Source organism: Cimex lectularius, unplaced genomic scaffold (genome assembly GCF_000648675.2).
Source record: "Cimex lectularius strain Harlan isolate CLEC.00 unplaced genomic scaffold, Clec_2.1 scaffold25, whole genome shotgun sequence".
Lineage (NCBI taxonomy): Eukaryota > Metazoa > Arthropoda > Insecta > Hemiptera > Cimicidae > Cimex > Cimex lectularius.
The window spans coordinates 2441691-2463712 of NW_019392633.1; the positions used below are offsets into that span (position 1 = coordinate 2441691).

Sequence of the window (22022 nt, forward strand, 5' to 3'; positions counted from 1 at the left end):
GAGCAATGGGTCAAATCAACTTTAAGTGAGTATTTTGCAGTTTTAGAAGCACGGTTTTTACAACAAAGTGTTTTTCCATCGTGGCAATGTACATTGAATGTTTACAAATAGGAGTGGCTAAAGTTGTAAGTACTCACCATCTCACTATCCAACAAGTTACTTTTGGAAAACTGTACACACACACACACACACACACACACACACACACACACACACACACACACACACACACACACGATACTTCAAAAAACTAAATAATCTAGTTTTACAGTTTTTCGCCTTTTGTTACTCTTCTGCGACAAACAAAGCTATCACACCAAGCAAACAATTAGCAATAATTTAATCCCTACTTTTGTGTTAAACATTGAATTCAATATTACAAGTGTAAATGTATTGTATCTAAATATTATGTATTTTTGATATAATTATACGATTGATTGGTGAAAATTAATAGAGTTGTCTTAAATCAAAAAGGGGTCGGTTGATAAAACAAAATTGTCGACATACTCTGTTCTGTTAGGTTGTCTCCTAAATATGAAATATCCCACGGTTTACGTGAGAGATGGCGTGAAATCAAAAGGAAGGCGGATTACTTCTCCTGCTGTGGAGCGACTGTGAATTGAGAATCCAGGACTTAATCCGAGAAAGGAGAAAAGGCGTAACAATTTAATGCAGTTCAAGAATTACCAAGGGGAACTTTGTTGACAATGCCCATTCAACTTAGTTGGCGCAAGTAATCTTCACGCGAATGCACTTTTACGTAACTCGAAAGAAAATATTTTTAGCATACTTCAACAAACAAACTATGATATTTATCTAGCATCTTAACTTATTTAAACCTTTGTTTTCTTTGATCCCCAGATATTTTCCTAGCTGGGCGGTAAAATTATTGTGATTAATTTTGAACTAGGGACCAGAAATATTATAAAAACGATGAAAAATTATTATTATTTTTGTGAAAATAATAATAACATGGCGGAATTTTGTCATTGGATTTAATTTTCACTAAGCTTTTTTTTCAAATTGGTCAATTTGTTATTCCGTATTAATAATTTTTTCCGAATTCCAAATAATATTTGCGCTTGAATATCGAACTCTTTTTGTGAAACAAATCAAGTTTTCATAACTGAGACTAACAATGTTGCTCGTAATGCCGATGGAAACCTTTGATGGTGTTACTATTATATTTTTTTTTTAAATTTTTTTACGAGTGTTTGTAACAGCAGAGGTTAATATCAGCCCTCGGGGTGCCGGTGTGTTTGAAAAAAAGCCCATTTGTAAGTATGTCGGGTTCGAATGCAGGGCCGCTGGATTCGAACCCGGGACCTTTACCTTACAGTGATGAGCGCCGTGTCAACGCTTAAACCGTTGCGGCCACCGACGCCTTCTACTATTTATAATTCCTTTCACTTTTGATGTTTTGAAGTCTTGTATTGTTAACTTTAACTTAATTTTTTTATTTAAACACGGCTAAATCGAAACTTATTTACTGTCTAATAATTTTTGCTATTAATTGTTCAAAGAGTTTTCCTGTTTTAATCGCTTTAGTAAAATAGAACAGACCCGATTGATTTTCGAAGCGCAAACCGAAAATCTGATTCCTCAGAACCCTTCTGGGAACCGCCGACCTGTCGGGCTTAATAAATGTTCCAATCCTGTCTGTGGAGGTTGGAACGAACAAAGTTCGAAATGTACGCTGTCGGACTGCGGGGAAATTTGTTTTTAACAGCCAAAAAGAAAAAGACTTAGTATTGCCGCAGGATAATTTCTTTGAGAAGTATTTTTCAAATTTATTTGCCAAACCTTTCCAAATTCATTTATATACTAATCTGAAAAAAAATGTGTTTGTGTAGAAAACTAATGAATCTGATGGTTTGTAAAAAAATTGAACCTTTGGGGTGCCATAATTAAAGAATAGCGGCAATACTGTTGCAGTCCTTGCCAATGTTGGGAATGAGTCGGTCTTCAAGAAATGTAAAAACTTGAATATGTTAATCTTTCACTATTTAAATAACCAAAGAAATCTTACTTTAACTTCAGACAAGAATTTCGCAAACTCGTAAATGTTCTAAGTGATTTTGTACTCTGTTTGCTTGAGGTTACAATAAAAAAATGGATCTCATAGGGTTTTGAATATTATTACCTTTGGTATAATCAAATTTATAAAAGGATTAATTAAGAAGGGGTTTATGGAAAGGTTGTGAAAGGTTGAACTAACCTAAAAACTGAAATATCTCGAATATAATTGAGAATCAGACTGTTGGCAACAGGAACTTTTTAGTCTGATTAAACATGTAACAATACAAAAAAAAAATTGGCCCCATTTTAGACTGGGCTTTCCTTTTTTCCTCCAGGTTTCTGGGTGTTTTATTTTTTAACACCAAGAACATCCGGCAAACTTCCTGGTATCACATTTCCATTTTCTTTGTGGCCTTCCTTCTGTACTGTTCTTAACTAGAGGTGACTTGTTGGTAGTCTTTTTTTTGTTCATTTCTAATCTGAAAATTAGATGATGTTCCAAATCATAGATTCGTTTTTACTCTTTGACTTATGACAATTAATTAAGGTTTTTAGTTGAGATGAAAAAAAGTTAATGGCACGAGAGGGATTCGAACCCACGACCTTCGGCTAGATACGCCGCTGCTCTACCACCTGAGCTATCGTGACCTCGATCCACTCGGACATCAACTCCCCATCTCAACCCCACCTTACGAGTTTTCCCTCCTTTTGACATGTATTAATTGGTCAAGCGGACCACGAAAGTAGTGAATGAATCTTTGACTTATGTTTCAGCCATAATAATTATGTTTTTTTTTTGGTTTTCTCTTTCTCCTTTAAAGTGATCAAGTGTTTTTCGTTTCAAATTTTCTATTGCTAGTGTAGCTCCTAAAAGTGGTTGAATGTGAACCGTATGGTCGGCTAATCACCGTCTTCCTTCTTGGACTGAAAATACGGCCGATCAGATACGATTTCCTCAGGGTCGGCAATAGGCTGTATATTTTATTCGAGAACTTTTCCTTCTCTTATTTCTGGGTCGTTCACTTCGGCAGAACTTATTAGTTTGAGTCGTGCCTATTCTTCTGATAACTCGCAGATTTTATTGCGTACGTCTGGGGGAAAAGCAATTGGTGGAATCGTAATGTTGCCTGTTCGACAGAAAACAACCGAAGCCTCTGGACATCTTTGTTCGTTATTTTTAACACGTCTTTTCCTTATTTTCATTTTCTTCTAAATACGAATCAATCAAAGCAATCAGTCAATAATAGAAATTAAATTTATACAAAAAATATCTGAGGTGCTGCGCTTTTGCATAATTATAGTTTTGTGATCCCACAATTGTACATATTTACATACTTTGGCTAATAGTTCAATGTTCAATGTTCACTTACCATCTCGTTACCATTTAATTTATAGTTTTATATGAACGTAACATTTTCTGCTTTGTTGAGGCGTGTCAATGGCGACTAGGTGTTATCTTTCTCTCTCTCAAGCTCTTAATAGCGCGAAATATCTATGTACAGCAATGTACTTGTCACTTTCTATTTATATATCTCCTATTTAATATTTTCCCAGTCTCATTCTTTCTTTCTCTCCTCTTCGTGAGTGTCTCTCTCCCTCTCTCGGAAACTCTATCTCGATATATCTATCTACAGCTATGTACCTACCACTATATATATTTATCTATCTCCTATTTAAGTTTTTTCCCTGTCTCATTCTCTGTTTCTTTCCTCTATGCCTCTCGCTCTCTCTTTCTCACCCTCTCCCTCTCTATATAAATATATATNTATCTGTCTGTCTCTCTCTCTCTCTTTTCTCGTTCTATCACCCTCTCTCCCCCACTCTTACACTCACTCTTTCTCTCTCTCTCCCCTCTCTCTCGCTGCCTTTCACTCTCTGTCTTTCTCTCACTCTCCCATCATCTATTTCGACATATCTATCTAGATCTATGCACTTCTTACTGTCTATCTATATATTTCTTAATCCTTTCTTTTCCTCTCACTCTCTCTCTCTATTTTGCTAACTTTATCTTAGAATCTTTCTCTCATTCTTTCTTTCTCACTTTCTCTACTCTCTTTGTTGCTCATCTGTTTTGACAAATTTCTCTCTATCGACGTCTTTCTCGCTCTCTATTTTTTTTACTTCTCTCTCTCTAATTCTTTCGCCTCTATCTATATTGACATTTATGTCTATATTTATGTACTTCTCAATTTTTCTCTGTCTCCTTCTTAGTCTTTCCCACTCCCGCCCCCTCTCTATTTCAATCTCTCTATCCTTCTACTTCTGTTCTACCTATTCTCTATTATTCTATCTCTACCTATCTATTTTTTTCTCTCGTACTCACTCGGTTCTTTATCTCTCTCTCTCTCTCTCTCTCTCTCTCTCTCTTTCTCTTTTTCTCTCTCTCCCGCTTCTATTTATTAATCTGAAGGGGTTGTATAAAGGAATAGGTCATACTTTGGAAATTCCACTTCCTTTAAGTTCAATAGAATACTTACCATGGACGATTATATCCGAACGACATCTGTTAAAGAAATCATAAGAAAACTTATGGGTTAAACGCTTGACCTATGCAAATTGCTGATTGTTGCTTGTTTTGCAAGAGAGCCGGGAAGGGTGCTAACAGATTGAAGGAATCACTGGGAGCCGGGGAAGTGATTCGGCCAAAAGGCCTTATGCGAAAGAAGGGCCAAAATAAAAATGTAGCCGTTTCGGCCGACGGGGGCGGCTCGCAGGAGCGGGGGCGGCCGGGTGGGAGAAAAGCCCGGAGTGGGAGTTGGAGAGTCCCCGGGAAGCAGGTAGTGTGACCCGCTCTGCCCGGCTCTAACAGTCTCCCAGGTGAGTTACAGCCTCTGATTTTTCATCTCGTCTTCCTGTTGCTTCCCGGATGAGGCGGCCGGCGTCCCTCGCCTCTCAGCCGAACGAGCCCGATCCGCGATCCGTCCAATTTTGGACCCGGGAGCCCCCCGCGGGTCTAGGTGTCGCGTCGCCCCCTCGCCGACCCCGACCCCACTTTCCTGCGGCTCCTATTAATACAACGACTAGATTGGAACACACCAATGTGCCTGTTCGTCAGCTGTCGTTTTAGAAATGACTTTATATATTGAGTCCATTTTGTAAAAAAAAATAAAAAGAATCAAAATTCCGATAAGCTATGTATATGCTTTCTTTTCATACCCCTATGACACTTTCTGTGTTCATAAATGCTCATAAAATTAACTTACTTGTAAAGTTAAGTGATTACTCTCAAAAACGGATAAATGTGTAATACTAATATTTATCCCGTTGATCCCAACGAAAAAATTAAGCAGTTAAGAAAATATTTTCGTTGGGAAATGAATAATAACCAACATTATTTTTGCATTAGAAACTTGTACTAACTGGACGAATTTAAATAAAAAATAGCAATTACAACTAAGGCGTATACAAATTAACGATGGGCAATAACCGGCTAACCAATCATTTTTGTTTAAGCTCCCGGCTAATCCGTTATGGATGACGAATTGAAATCTGTAATTTCTACGGGAATCCGCTCTCCGCCTCTCCTTATTCGCTGCTGAGTTTTTAACATCGAATAAACTGCCCCCCCCCCCGAACTGTTTGGTCAAATAGTGTGTCAATAAGTTATCAATTTATAATGTGAAATATAGTCAGACGGACATGGTGGTTTTGTAAAGTTTACAGTGATTTCCGTTGAAAGGATTCTCGTTAAAGGATGTCTTTTATATGTAAGTCACATTTTTTATTTAAATTTAAATTTTAAACTTGAAATCAATTGTACAATAATAATAATTCAGTAGAATAAACTCGCTTAATTTTTTAAAACAATTTTTACCTTTCCTGTAACAAAACGACAACTTAAACAAGTTTTAAGTGTGTCACTAAACGCCTAATACCTTTAGAATATCTTCATATTAACAAAAAAAATTATAAAAACAAAGAGAACCATATGTTAAACATGGCTGCTCACAAAAACAATTCATTCCTGTTATAACATATTCCGTAATAAATTTAAACCATTTTTCCACCCCGGGAATATGGTTGAATTGTAATGAAATTTTGCTCCAGTGCACAGAATTTCAACATTCTCCAGTCTAGTTTCTCGTCATTGAGATGCACAATATAACATCATCGCATAATTTTCCCTCTATTCAATCTACGACGTTAATATATTAATAATGAGTTTATTCTGCTTTCGTCAAATTGTAAACAATCACATAAAAAGCGATAAAATAAGCTTAGATATTTATTATTGATATTATCATCAGTATCATTAAAAAGTTATTTTGGCATAAAAACATTACAAATTGCACAAGATTTTTACACCTAATGATTTGATTTATTTAAACGAACAGTCCTGCACGTGCGGTGTAAACGAGCTTACATTTTAATAGTTATTAAACTATGAATAGATCAACTACTTAATTTTTTAAAATTCCTGGTTATAATCCGGCTTTGAAGTTGTTAGTTGAAAATCTGTTCTTTTTTTTCTTTATTTCAGTTCAATGATGTCATTTAGCTTTGGAAGTAACAATAAGTTACATTATTCATTCATAAAAATCATCATTCGTAAATATAAAGTACACAATTGCATTGGAAAGACTTTCTTGGTAAAATTACAACCCGTTGTAAAGTTACTGCATCGAAAAGCTCTCTTCAATTACTACATAAACGAAATAACCAAAGTTTTCAATTCGATTCAGACCGTACTTTATAAAAAAAGATAAATTATCAAAGCAAGTTATTCTAATTCGACAAGTAAAACTAAATTAGTTATTTAATCCGATCTTTAAAGTTTAAAAAGAATAAATTCAATCCTGCATGATCTTCTAATTTATGTAGGTATTTAGCCTTATAATTTTTAAATTGTACACGATTAGATATTAAACTATTATTTCTAACATTAATTTTATTTTGATGGAATTCTGTTTTATTTGATTAACTTAACTATTTGTGTGGTGATTAGCGACCGTTAATCGATAATTATTCAGAAATCGTGAGAGGCGGTCTGGTGTGATGTAGGTTTCAAAAAAACATTTTCTTTATCGTGCCAACGTTTCGATCTTTATTGAGATCATCTTCAGAGCCTGGGATTTACAAACATTGTTTAAATTTAACAAATACATTTCCGGGGGCACTCTCAACACGACGCAAGAATGGCACAATTACACAGAAGACAAACACTTTGAGCCCTGAAGATGATCACAATAAAGATCGAAACGTTGGTACGATAAAGAAAATGTTTTTCTGAAACCTACATCACACCAGACAGCATCTCACGATTTCTGAATAATTAACTATTTGTTCTCATAAAATAACCAACTCTGGCTTTGTAATAACGTTATTGGAACAATGTAAATTTTCAATAATAATAACAATGTTGACAATTACGACATTAACGACATACATACATTTAATGAAGACGTAATGGATCAGGTTTTAAAAAATAAATACATACAAATATTTTGTTTCAGCTTACCTTACTAAAAATTGTTTATGGACTCCTTATATTTGAAAAACTTAGTAGTAAATCATTAATAGTGAGTTAAATAAATCAGCTATGAATTGCTCCAGTTATCTTGATATTTTATTAAATTTTAGTATAATGTTTTATCAAACATCATTACAACAAATAAATGCAATTATATCACTTGAGTTACTGTAATCGTAAGCCAATGAAAAATAATTATCTTGAGAAGGCGAACTTAACTTTTTATCGTGCTTCCCTTTTGAACAAAGTTTTGTTTGAAGAATTCTTCCTTTAACACAATTACAATTTTTGTTATTATAAAAAAAATTAATTTTCAATGTTCTGTTTATATTTACATAGTCAGGCCAAAGCTTTCATGATGCTGTGATGATAGGATCATATTAACCATTTGCATTTAAGAAATAGTAAAAATTGATATTATTCAATCAAAAATCGTTAATAAAAATATAAGTATAATCATAGTACATTGTTTTCTTTCAGTATGATACTGTCTATTACAAATAAATTACATGTGTGCACCATTAGATATTTGTAAATCATTCCGACAACGTTTTAGACTGACAAAAGAGAACGGGATCTTAGATGTTCTTATAGTTTACTATTTATTCATTCAATGGAACTGAACTCACAATGGGGGGCTAGGGACGGAAAATCTCAGTTTTTTAATATATTTTTCTGGTGATAAAAAATATTTCGACCTACTTTTCACCGTTCCTCTGTCACAAATTAAGTATTTCAATATCCACACACACAGCAAGTGGCAAGCTGCCAGATATAATTTTGATGCGATGACCTAGCGACCTAGGCAGAAAAGTAGGCTAAATTATTTTTTTTAACAAAAACAAAGTTCACATTTCTTGCTCCCACCTGTACATCTGAATAGAATTTTTCGAGAAAATACAAACAAAACTATTTTTAGTTGTTTGCCGACCAATTTTTTGTTTTCGAAAATACGATGTCACGATTCATGTTTGTTCACACGTTTCCATAAACATTTAACAACTTTTGATTTCAAAACAATTGTAATTTCTTATACAAGGTTGTAATCGCCTTAATTATGTCTTTCTAGTCATGAATAAGAAAGCACTTCGATTTTTATTTAGTTTGGGATAGAATTCAACGCATTTTGTGCTGTATATGTATGTATTTTAGGTTATCAAGACATATTATTATTAGGCCGTTACGTTCATACAATCGAAAATTTTATGCCAAAGACTCTTTCCTTTTATAATATTGGTAATTCGGTAATGTCTATTTCTTTGACAATAAAACTAAACCATTTTCCTTCTAATCTGCATTTATTTTATAAATTATAAAAGTGGTTGTTTCCAAAGGAAGTTGAAAGGAATTTCAGTTGCAGAGTTCCAAAAAAATTTCAAATTGTAAAATTTTTCACAAATTTTATACAGGGTGTCCTATTTAGATGGCCCGGCTGAATTTCTCCTGGACCAATGACGCAATAAAAAAAACTAAAAAAATACGTACTAATATTTATTAGTCTAGTTTCAACTTTTTACCTTTCAATTAAGGTCTTTAGTTGAGATAAAAAGTCAATGGCACGAGTGGGATTCGAACCCACGATCTTCGGCTAGATACGCCGCTGCTCTACCACTTGAGCTATCGCGATTTCGGTCCACACAGACACTAACTTCCCATCTCAATCCCACCATTTTTTTTTCTCTCCTTTTTGCCAATTTTCAAGCGGACCTCGAAAAAAGTGAATTTAATGAATTAAAATGAAATGTACTTCACTAAAGCTCTCCGTGGCCATTTCATTTGTCGCCGATAAACAAATAGATTACACGACAATTGAAAAATGGAAAATACGAAAATACGTATTAATATTTATTAGTCTAGTTTCAACTTTTTACATTTCTATCGAGCTATCGTGAATTCGATCCACTCGGACACCAACTTCCCATCTTAACGTACAACCTTCGAATTTTCCCATTTTTTGCCATTTCTCATTTCAACCAAAACCTTACATAAAAAGATTAATTAATTGAAATCGGCATATAGAACGAAGATGCGATCTGCAGATTATGTAATGAGGAGGAGGAAACAGCCACCCATATCATCTTCCGACGCGAAGCAACAGCTCATTGGAGATTTAACCTAACATATGGAAAAAACTTAGGGAATCAAATTGTAGCAGCGACAGTCAATGACCTGATACTTCTAAGAAGAAGAATTGAGTCTATTGCACTGAACTAAAGAACTAGGAAGGTACAATAAGCCAGAAGGCTGCAGTGCCTGGGGAGTGCAAACCCCGCTTCCTAATATCCTTCTTCACCATACCATATTATTGCACTTTTGATAGCATCATTGATTCAAGAGAACTTCAACCGGCCATCTAAAAAGGACACCCTGTATATTATATAATAGGTATATATAATACTTATCAAAACATTTTCCAATTTTAAACTATTCGTCCAACAACTTGTTAAGATTTAAACAACCATTCTGTTTGATGTGTTCCTAATCCTTCAAAAGAAAATAGCCTAATGGGTACTCAGCCTTTTTCCAATACGTTCCCTGTACCTGCCGGGCAACTCTTGTGAAATATTAATTTCATAAAAGTTAGTTTCATAATTACCCCACCTGTTCCTTTGTGTCATGTTTATTTTCAACCGAAAATAAACTTTCGTAGTGATTTTTGTCTGTGATTTAACATCGATGTTCCAAATATCTATCGAATATAATCTTTCAAAAATAGAGTGAGTAAGCACATCAAAGCACTTAGAATACTTTAAAAAAATTATATTATACAACATGACCTACATGACCTATCAACAAAAGCAAATAATTCCACTTTGATTTTTCGTTTTTTCCTTTTTTTAAGTTAGTCATAAGTTTCCTTACTTATTGCTGGTGGGAAATAATTACAATTTCTTTGTACAAAAAACAAAACAAAAATTAAAAGAAAGTAAACATTTTTCTCAGTTGTGTTTAACAGCATTCTGAAATAGAAATAAAATATTGTTTACGGAATCGAGGCAGGACAATTAAAGCTTGTTAATTAGATTTAAATATTTAATAAATTTAGGCACGGTAGTCGAATCTCTTTCTGTCCTTTTATAAATGTTGATTACTGCGACAAAAGATCTTTGTAACATTCAATATCATCCCTTTGATGACTCTTTTCAAGGCTCTTCTTATTTAATTTCACCGAGAATTTAATCGAAAAGCACAGTCCATTTAATAGACGGAACGAGGTGAGCCCGTTGTTTGATCCCTGCCTTTTTCACAACTCCATTTCCAATTCTTCGGTGTAAAAATCTTCAAAGCCGGCATTTTTTTTGGAATAAGAGTGTGGAATATGGTTTTCCTTGTATGCCTGACGCATTTCACTGCCTCTACGCAGTATGAAAATCTATCCTGAAAACGATTCACGCGATCCTATTCTTATGTAGGTAAAAGAAGACTTTTTGAGAAATACAATGTAGAAAAATAAAAATGTTTACAGTAAATTTTTTTATTACGATCTGTATATACATAAATTCAGTTGTCCATCAAAACTCTAAAATTAATTCATCAAGCAGCTTATCAAGAGCCTATTACTAGTATCTTGCTGTTAGGTTTCCTAAATTAGCATTAATATTCACTAATTTCGTGGTCGGCTTGACCAATTAATATATTACAATTAATTAAGGTTTTTAGTTGGGATAAAAAAGTCAGTGGCACGAGCGGGATTCGAACCCACGATCTTCGGCTTGATACGCCGCTGCTCTACCACTTGAGCTATCGTGACCTCGATCCACTCGGACACCAACTCCCCATCCCAACGTATAACCTTTCGAATTTTCCCTTTTTTGCCATTTCTCATTTCAACCAAAACCTTACATAAAAAGATTAATTAATTGAAATAAGTAATTTGGCCAATAGACCACTAAATATAATGCATTTTCGTATTTTTATTTTCGTCTGGAGGCAAACAAGGATGCGACCTAAGCCCCTCGCTGTTTACTTTATTTCTATATGGTGTATCGGAGTGTTTAGGAGAAGGAATTAGAATCGGAAAGAGGAAAATTCGATTGTTAACGCTGATGATGTGGTATTTCAGGTAGTCTTCCATTTGGTGTTACAAATATGATAGATGATTTAGAAATTTATTGTGGCAATCCTTTTTAAAAAGATAGTTCCTACTCACAGTAAGTTGTTTTGCAAAGATCCGGGATTGCAAAACTGCACTCTCTCCACCATTCATCATTTCTATTCATTTGCTAGTCAAAGCAGTAACCGAATATGTTGATGGCATCGCTGTAACGTTTCAGGAGAAGCTCAGGGAAATAGAAAGATTAGTGGCCAAAGTAACCGCAGCAAGATTCCACCTCTACTACAAACAGTTCATCGTGATCAATATTACCAATTCAGTACAAATTAGCTTGTTTTCTAATAAAGAACAGAAATTATAAACTTCAATTATCAACCCTGAAAATAAAATTTTAATTATATTTGTTTGCTATGCAAGTATAATGTCAATGAAACTGTAACGCATATTTTTTCTGAATGTCCTATCATAGTAGAAGTTCGTTCAATTTATTAAAACCACTGATGTTTGTCATATGATCATTGTATAGCAATTTTAAATGGAGACAATTGTGATGTTTTTTATTCATATACCATTACTGTTTTAAAATATAGAAAGTTTTTGGTGGATGAAAATAACTTTAATTAAAGTTGCAATTTATTAAAAAATAATATAATGCTTAATTTTAATTCGCTAGTTTTCGTGGTCCGCTTGGCCAATTAATATCTTTCAATTAATTAAGGTTTTTAGTTGAGATAAAAAAGTCAGTGTCACTAGCGGGATTCGAACCAACGACCTTCGGCTAGATACGCCGCTGCTCTACTCCCACCTTTTTTCCCCTCCTTTTTGCCATTTTTCAAATGTCGTATAATCTATTTGATTCTCGGCGATAAATTAAATGGCCACGGAGAGCTTTTAGAGAAGATATACTTCATTTTAACTTATTAAATTCACTAGTTTTTGTGGTCCTCTTGACTGACGTCGTGAAATGGCAAAAAGGAGGGAAAATTCAAAAGGTGAGATTGAGATGGAAAGTTAGTGTCCGAGTGGATCGAAGTCACGATAGCTCAAGTGGTAGAGCAGCGGCGTATCAAGCCGAAGATCGTGGGTTCGAATCCCGCTCGTGCCACTGACTTTTTTATCCCAACTAAAAACCTTAATTAATTGAAAGATCGTAATTTTAATATGCATTTTATATTTATGTACTACTTCTGTATTTTGTATTTATTTGTATATGTAAACTTGACAGACAGACTCAAATATATTGTTATTATTAACGTTTACATTTTTTTTGTAATGTATTTCTTCATAGATAAATAAAACATTATTTTTATAATTATTATTTGGAGATCGGGAGATGCGGTTTGGTGTGACGTAGGTTTTAGAAAAACTTTAACGTACCAACGTTTCGATCTTTATTGTGATCATCTTCAGGGCCTGGGATGTATACAGTGTTTTCTTCAAGCCTATACCTTGACATAGAGTATTTGTGAATTATTTTAATTTCCTTTCTTTTATTTTAATAACATTCTTTATTATTGTTTTTGATAATTTTTTAACAATGTTGTCTTTTGACTTTATCCAATTTAGTGATTCAATTTTTTTTATGTTCTTTAAGCTTTTGAATGATTTGTGAGTGGTGTTGTTGATTTGAACGCTTATAGACGATTTATTTTAGCAATGATAACCATTGCATCCTCATCATTATTGCATCCCACGATCTCCAAATAATCATTAAATGTCGTTCACTGAATACCACACATTATTATTACAATTATTATCATTGCTTCTCCAGTAGACCTGCTATTTGCTATTAGACGAACTTGTTTTTGTTCTTCTGTTTTCGCTTTTTGTACAGACACTCGACGGAGGCTAATGGTGGGTGATAAAAGGTTTTCATTTGTTATTCTAGAGTGGGTTTTGTTTTATGCTTTCCAGTCCTGTCATCGACTGAGTTTAGCCTTCTGTGCTGTTTCGTGCAAATCCTCAATTGTTTCTTAGGCTTATAAACAACAATAATGCGCCGTTTGAAAAATGAACATTTTCCACATGATTATACAAAGATTGTAACTTCACCTGATGCCTGTTTCAACATATTTGTAAATGCAAGGAGCCATAATTGTGGACGCAAAGGAAATTTATGAAGATCTGTCTAAAAATAATGTACAATGTGTGGTGATTAGTGACCGTTAGCCCATAATTATTCAGAAATCGTTAGAGGCGGTCTGGTGTGATGTAGGTTTCAGAAAAACAGTTTTTTTTATCGTGCCAATGTTTCGATCTTTATTGAGATCATCTTCAGAGACTGGGATTTATAAACATTGTTTTAATTTAACAAATACATGTAGGATGTGGAAAAAAGTGAAATTATACAATGCAAAAAAATATATTTTTTGAATTCAGTCAAAGTATTTCTATTCACTCAAAGTGTTTGAACGCAGAAAACAAACACTTTGATTGAATAGAAAAAAAAAATTTTTTTTGCGTTGTATAAATTCACTTTTTCCACATCCTACATGTATTTGTTAAATTAAAACAATGTTTATAAATCCCAGTCTCTGAAGATGATCTCAATAAAGACCGAAACTATAGTTATTCAGATATCGTGAGATGCGGTCGGGTGTGATGTAGGTTTCAGAAAAACATTTTCTTTATCGTGCCAACGTTTCGATCTTTATTGAGATCATCTTCAGGGCTCAAACTGTTTGTCTTCTGTGTGTCGTGTTGAGAGTGCACACATGCAAGAATGGCACAATTACGCTGAAAACCAACACTTTGAGCCCTGAAGATGATCACAATAATGATCGAAACGTTGGCACGATAAAGCAAATGTTTTTCTGAAACCTTCATCACACCCGACCGCATCTCACGATATCTGAATAACTATCGATTAACGGTCACTAATCTCTACACAAAAGACCGAAACGGTGGTACGATAAAGAAAATGTTTTTCTGATACCAGACCGCATCTCACGATTTCTGAATAATAATGTACAATGTTTTTCAAACCACTTAATGAAGCGTCATTAAGCAAAATAAATTTGTTTAGTCACAAAAAACCTTTAATACGACAATCTAATGTTTGAAATAACCAAGTCGTTACTTTCTTCTGCTTTGGAGCGTTTGCCTTGATATAGGACTTCCTTGAAGTTTAGATTATGCCCTAGATTCTCCCAAACGGGTATATCCGCAGTCGATGAGATCGTTCGTTTTCACGAAATGACTCTTCGCCCCGCTCTCTGAAAAAAAAATGTTCATATTTTTCTATCGCCAAACTCAATTTCGAGTAGAGTAAGTATTTACTTAGAAAAAAAATCAACAGAAAGAGAGTACAATCAGGAAAACTCTCACTTCTTTAATAAAATTAATACCGTTTGGCAAAAACAAAATTCACTGTTCCCCACAATTCAATTACATTTTCTATTGACTCTTCAACAACCATATATAACAAGATTGAAAATAAAGTGAAATAAGTAACATTTACGAGTTCATTTTAAAATACGTTATGAATATAACAGAAATTATAAATCCACAAGTGAATTAAATATGTGGAAATCTAAATTATATTATAACTAACCTATAACTATTTGTTAACTTAAAAAAAAGTAAGATGACTAATATATCACCCTTAATAATGATTGCTAATTGGCAGGATTACGTTTGTTATAAATCATTCATCATCATCAATTCAATAAGGAAAAGCTTAATTTCTATAAATACACACAAAGAACATGGGTAAAATTTGTAACAAAAAGTGCAGTTTTCAAAAAGTTGAAAAGTGGAATCCTTTTGTCAGTTAATTAGACTGAAAACTTTAGGGAGATTAATCTTGCCCTTATTAATGATGACTTACGCTGTGATAATAAAACGAGTTATTACATGTGCTTATTCTTGTTTTTAAAGAGAGAAATCATTTTAATCCACTGAAACAATAAAATTATAACATTTTTATTCTAGTATCGCATATTACATGTGATAATGGTAGTTTGACGAACACAATCATGGTGAATATAGTCATATAGTCAAATAGTCTTTAGCAACTAAAGCTTCAAGGGGAGCTTTCAGTTAGACAGAACTTTGGGGATGCCTACCGTCATGACACCTAAATTCAGTTTTGAGAAAACATTTCTAATCAAAATACCTTGAAGAGCCGATGGGAGAAAAGGATCCCAGTTATTTTTGTTCAGTTTGCCTGTACAACCCGAGTGTAATAAATAATCCATTTATGTTTAGTGGTCGTAATTTACAATATTAATTGAAGTAATAAATAATTCTGTAAAATATTCCACCTAAAAGACGTCGTGACATTCGAAGAAAATATTTTGCAAGAAATCAAAACTTACTAGAAGTAGAAAGGTTGGGGGGGGGGCCGCAACGGTTTAGGCGTTGACACGGCACTCATTACTGTAAGGTAAAGGTACCGGGTTCGAATCCAGCGGCCCTGCATTCGAACCCGACATACTTACAAATGGGCTTTTTTTTTTTAAAAAAACCGGCACTCTGAGGGTTCATATGACTTCAGCTGTTGCGAACCCTCGTAAAAAAAATTATGTTCTTCTGAGTGCAGTGCGACTTTGAGATAACATGTGTCCACGTGAAGTGATTCTTAATTTTAAATAATAATTGATACTTATCACGTTTTAAGCTTTTTCTGTATCAATAAACAATTATACACAAACGTAGTTGAACGACATATTTTTTTTTACAACCGGAAGCTAAATTTATGACGTGAGATGATCCAAATTATTCAATAGAAATCAAACTTTGGTTAAAATAGAATACGCACTGCTGTTAAAATCCATAATTGACATACCTACTACCGGTTAATACGAGAAAAGTTCATTCATTAGACAAGTCGAAAATGACAGTTTAATATAGAACTGCCGCCCCTGGGGGTTGGCCCAATTTTGAATTTTTTACCGGATGATGGGTTCAATTTTGAACGGAGGTGCTGGGGAATGTCCAGCATAAAAAATCTCGTTTGTCTCGACAGTTTGACAAATTCCAGGAGAAAATGGCGCTTCTCCTAGTTGTTCTAGAAAAGTAGATAGAAAGAGACGAAATACTCAACTATTTTTCACTTATAACAAAAAAGAGTATTTAAACAAAAATACATCATCATATCCTTATTTAATACACAACAAATTTTTCAAACGAGAACGACGCTTACCCAAGTTGTTTCAGAAAAGCAGATAGAAGGAGTTGGGATGGTTTAAAAATAACTATTTTTCACTTAAAAAAGAATGGATATTTTAAAAAATATATATCATAATTTCCGTATTAAATTAATAAAATTCGTCCCACGAGAACTGATTAATAACATATTCTCATCTCTCTTGGTATTCCAATTTTAAAAATAACCTTTTATTTTAGAATACGTTTTTATTTTTGTCCCTTGTATTTCATTTACAAACAATAAAAAGTACTTTTTACAAACTAAAATATTAACTGTAAATATTGTTTATCTGGCCACTTTGTAATTTTATAATTTTTTTTTTTTTGCTTCGTGCCTACACATTGACCAGGCCTCGGGTTTCTGTGGTTTTGATAAGTGCATATATATATTTGAATTTCGTAAAATTTCATATAAAATAAATCATTTCATAGTATCTGTAATGTCTTTACTTTTTTGCATAGATTATATTGTGAGTCTGAGTGTTGATGGGGAGAGACGATGCATGGGTGACCAACCCCTGAAACTACCCCAATCCCTTCTGGTGGTTTTCCTCGGACATTCCCACAGTAAATGGTCCGGATCCACTACTGCGTTATTATTGCAGAAACCATTGATAGAAGGTACAAGTTTCAATTGGAAAATGTTATAAAAACTCTGGTTTTATTTCGGTCGCCTTCCAGTAACTCTAATGCAAGTTTTGAATCACTTGGGACTTGACCCATCATGAATTTGCCGCTATGCGGATCCATCTTCCTGAGTCCTGAGCTCCCCGGAACTTGTACGAGAGTCAACATTCCATTGGTCCAGACGAATTTTGACTTCACCTCATAAGTGGTTAAAGCTTTTTGGGCTGTCTGACTATCATTGAGGTATGTTCTGAGATTGGACCGCAATCCTTTTTTGTTTATATGGAGAAGTGTTTGATTGCTATAATTTCTTATTAAAAACATGTAGCATATCCTCCTGGATTTATTGTCAGTTTGGTCTTTATCCTTATTTCTAACATAAAATTACCCTTAAGGGATATTTCGTTGATCGAATACTACACTAACTACAAATATATTTTTTCCAAATAATTCAAATTTATTTCAACGATTTTTAAAACTTATAATATTTATTACAATTAATATTACTGTCCGAGTGGATCGAAGTCACTATAGCTCAAGTTGAAGAGCAGCGGCGTATTTAGCCGAAGGTCGTGGGTTCGAATCCCGATCGTGGCACTAACTTTTTCATTTAAACCAAAACCTTAATTAATTGAAAAAGAAGTCACGCGGACCACAAAACCTAATAAAATATACAATTAATATTACTGTTAACTCTGATCTGTTTGGTTCTCTTGCGTAGTTGATATTAATTTTTACTGACGTTTGGTTTGGCATCGTTACGCCTCCACACCAATTTGGATCGCTTGTAGGGTCTTTGTTTACCAAACAGGTAGATCCTCAATTCAAAAAGCGTTCAAAATTAATGAACGTCGAACAAAGGCATTTATTGATTGCGTTTGGCCTGTTTTGTTTAACTTGAAGCTTTTACGTATTGTCGTGAAATACAATTTTACGCTTTGTTTGAAAATGCTTTTTAAAAACAAACTCCAAAATAGTTTAAAAGCAGGGCAATCTGCTTTAGTTTTGTTCTCAAGGATCTCTTTCAAAGAAATTTAATTTAACTCACACTACTGCTTTTCATCGCCTTGGGAAATATGAAACACCAGAACTGAGAAACAGTTTTGAGCTTTTCGCCTGTGTTATTGTACTCAAATGCCTGACCCTGAGAGAAAGAAAAAGTAATGAAACTTGACGACAAAAAATCTCTAAATTACGAACACATGTTCCTTTGTTCCCTGTCGATATCTCTCCCCGTTAATGAACCTAAGAGTGAGTTGTTTCCGAAAACACTTTGCATGCCATTCCCGTTGATGAGATTCTGCATCGAGACACGACGACTCCGCCCGAATACGCATGAATATTAATATGCTTGCCAGTTTCACTGACATATTAAAACACACACGGATAATCAAATTTAAACCTTTTTTAAGATATGGGTTTTAACGATCCATAATTTATTTGGGCGAAATTCTCATTAATAAGATATGTGTGATGATTAGTGACCGTTAATCGATATTTATTTAGAAATCGTGAGATGCGGTCTGGTGTGATGTAGGTTTCAGAAAAACATGTTCTTTATCGTGCCAACGTTTCGAACTTTATTGAGATCATCTTCAGGGCCTGGGATTTACAAACATTGTTTACATTTAACAAATACATTTAGGATGTGGAAAAGTGAATTTATACAATGCAAAATATATTTTTTATGTACAATCAAAGTATTTTTGTGGCTGGGGCTTCCGACATCTAGGTCATTGAAGCCCCCAACTAAATCTATATTCTATTTACCCGTTCAAACACTACATTCATACAAATAAATACATTCATACACTTAAATATATCCATACAGTACACTCATTCCGTTTGGTCGGTGGAGTACTTGATATTCCTCCACCGACCTATACTTAAACTAAACTAGATTGGGGTCGATGGAGTACTTTTATAATTATTCCGCCAGCGACCCCGAACACACACTCTTACGCTCTCACCGTTCGAGGGGTGATAATGACGTTATATTTCACCCTCACCCCTCGCCATTCACGCTAATAAATACATGCTCTCAGATAAAACATATAGACGCACAACACATGACATACTATATACAATAAAAAAAACAAATTTCCCCTAAAAAGCTGTACAGGGGACTCTTAAACTCGCTACCGTGTTCGAGAACTCTTCTTAAGTCCGGCGGCATGCCTACACGCTCGCTGTATGGAGCCAAGACATGACACGCCTCTATTATGTGGGACACATCGAGCAACCTTTCTCTGCACAAGGGGCACCTGCGCTGGCTTTGGCCCAAAAGCAGGTGCCCATGTGTCAACCGCGTATGGCCAATCCTCAGTCGGGTGAGGACGATCCCTCGTCTCCTGCTCAGATTCTCTGAGGGCCATCTACCGGTCGTGCTTCGCTTTTCACTTGCAAAAGCCTCTCCGATGACCCCGCCTACTGACGCTGTGCGTGTCGTGTTGAGAGTGCCAGTGAGATTTTGCTGTTTTATGCTTATATACGTTGGATTTTGAAGGAGTGGGGAAGGAAGTCGGTATAGAAAAGACATTTTTGTATAAGGCGTCGGCTTCTTTGAGGTGAAAAAATGTGTTGGTAATGGTTCGGCCAGATTATCCTTTAAGGATTGTATAGAAAAGGATAAATACGAAAAGGAAAGCTAAATTGTTGGAGAATTAGACTATGTGAAAAATATTTGATGTGTGGAATGTAATGTAATGATATATGTATATTATCTATATTGAATTCGATTAATGATATTTGCGTAGCTGCGACTGAGTTTACATGTATCTGTTCTGTAATTGATGCTGTGTTTATCTCGGATAATATAAACCATTTCTAAGAAATTACGTTTATATTTGTTTTGTTCTGTATGTAATATTTTTGGATTCTTGAAGTCGAAATTGTGTTGGTGTTCAAAACGGTGGGTAGCGAGTGCTGCAGGATTTTGCTTGGGTTTTTTGCAATCATAGATATGTTGCTTTACTTTCTTGTCCAGATATTGGGATGCAAGACCGATGTAAGTTGCCGGACAGTTTAAAGAGTTTATCTTGTAGATTATGTCAGATTTATTTGTTATTGGTGTGGGATCTTTAATTTTGGAAAAAAGTTTTTGGATTGTTTTATAATTTTTGAAATATATTTTGAAGTTATCGGACGAGAGAAATATGTTTAATTTATGTGATAGGCCTTGAATAAATGACATGGAAATGTATGCTGGTTTGTTCGTATTTGATAGATTTAATATAGTATTATTAGTAATAGTGGATGGTGTTAGTGTTGAGTTGTAGTTCTTGATTATTCTGTTAATAATGTGTATAGGGTAGAGATTGTTATGGAGAATCTGTTTGTATATCTTTATGTTCTTGTGGTGAAATGATTCATGGCTTAGGGCAATCATTCTGTGAAGTAACCCTTTGGCCGTGTTTATTATTGTATGAAGAGGATGGGGAGATGTAAAGTTGAGGTAGCGATCCGTGTTTCTTGGGCTTTGATACCAATCTGTGATTAATATGCCATCTGGTTGTTTTATTACGAGTGTGAGGGGAAAGGAAGACATATTTTACGAGGAGTCGGCTTCTTTGAGGTGAAAGGAGCCGACAATGGGAAAAAAGGGGTAATGTTTCGGCCAGATTATTTATTCAGGATTATATAGACGGGGATAATTATGGAAAGTGAAGCCAAATTGTTGAAGAACTAGACTAAGTAGAAATGTTTGATGTGTGGAATGTAATGATTGTTTTATATGTTATATGTTTTGTGTGATGTGATGATGATATATGTATGTTGTATATATTGAATTTGATTAATTCAAAAACTATAAAACAATTCACACACTTTTTTTCCAAAATTAAAGATCCCCTACATGTAAAAAGCACTGGCTACCCACCATTTTGAACACCAACACTTTCGACCTCAACAATCCAAAAATATTACACACAGAACAAAACAAGCATAAACGTAACTTTTTCGAAATGGTTTACATCAACAGAGATAAACACAGCATCAGTTATAGAACAGACTCAGTCGCAGCTACGCCAATATCATTAATCAAATTCAATATCGATAACATATGTATATCATCATTACAAAAACATATAATATAACATATAAAACAATCATCATATTCCACATAACAAACCCTTCTACACAGTCTAATTCTTCAACAATTTGGCTTTTTCCATAATTATCCCCTTCTATATAATCCTGAAAGGATAATCGGGCCGAACCATTACTCATTTTTCCCATTGTCGGCTCCTTTCACCTAAAAGAAGCCGACTTCTCATATAAAAAATGTTTTTCTATCCCGACTTCCCTCCCTACCCCTTCAAAATCTAACATATATAGCAATAACTGGCTGGCACTCTGAACACGACACACAACAATGACACATCTACACGGAAAACAAACACTTTGAGTGAGTACAAATATTTTGATTGAATCTAACATTACTAGCATTACAATTAATTAAGGTTTTTAGTTGAGATAAAAAAGTCAATGGCATGAGCGGGATTCGAACCCACGACCTTTGGCTTGATACGCCGCTGCTCTACCACTTGAGCTATCGTGACCTCGATCCACTCAGACACCAACTTCCCATCTCAACCGCACCTTTTGAATTTGCCCTCCTTTTTGCCATTTTTCAATTGTCGTGTAATCGGGTTGGATTCTCGACGACAAATGAAATGGCCACGGAGAGCTTTAGTGAAGTAT

At 34.5% G+C, this 22022-nt stretch overlaps 1 protein-coding gene across 3 annotated transcripts in view; it reads left to right on the forward strand.

Moving 5' to 3' along the window:
* The first annotated feature begins 4761 nt into the window (after window positions 1-4761).
* The window catches only part of LOC106666993 (inactive dipeptidyl peptidase 10), a 184723-nt gene continuing 167462 nt past the window's right edge, over window positions 4762-22022 (forward strand). For 2 of the 3 annotated variants that reach the window (XM_014394576.2, XM_014394578.2), the window contains exon 1: window positions 4762-4836. The gene's annotated coding sequence lies outside the window, so the exon portion shown is untranslated. Of the gene's footprint in view, window positions 4837-5472; window positions 5727-22022 lie in introns of all 3 variants that reach the window. The other variant, XM_014394577.2, reaches the window with a different exon arrangement.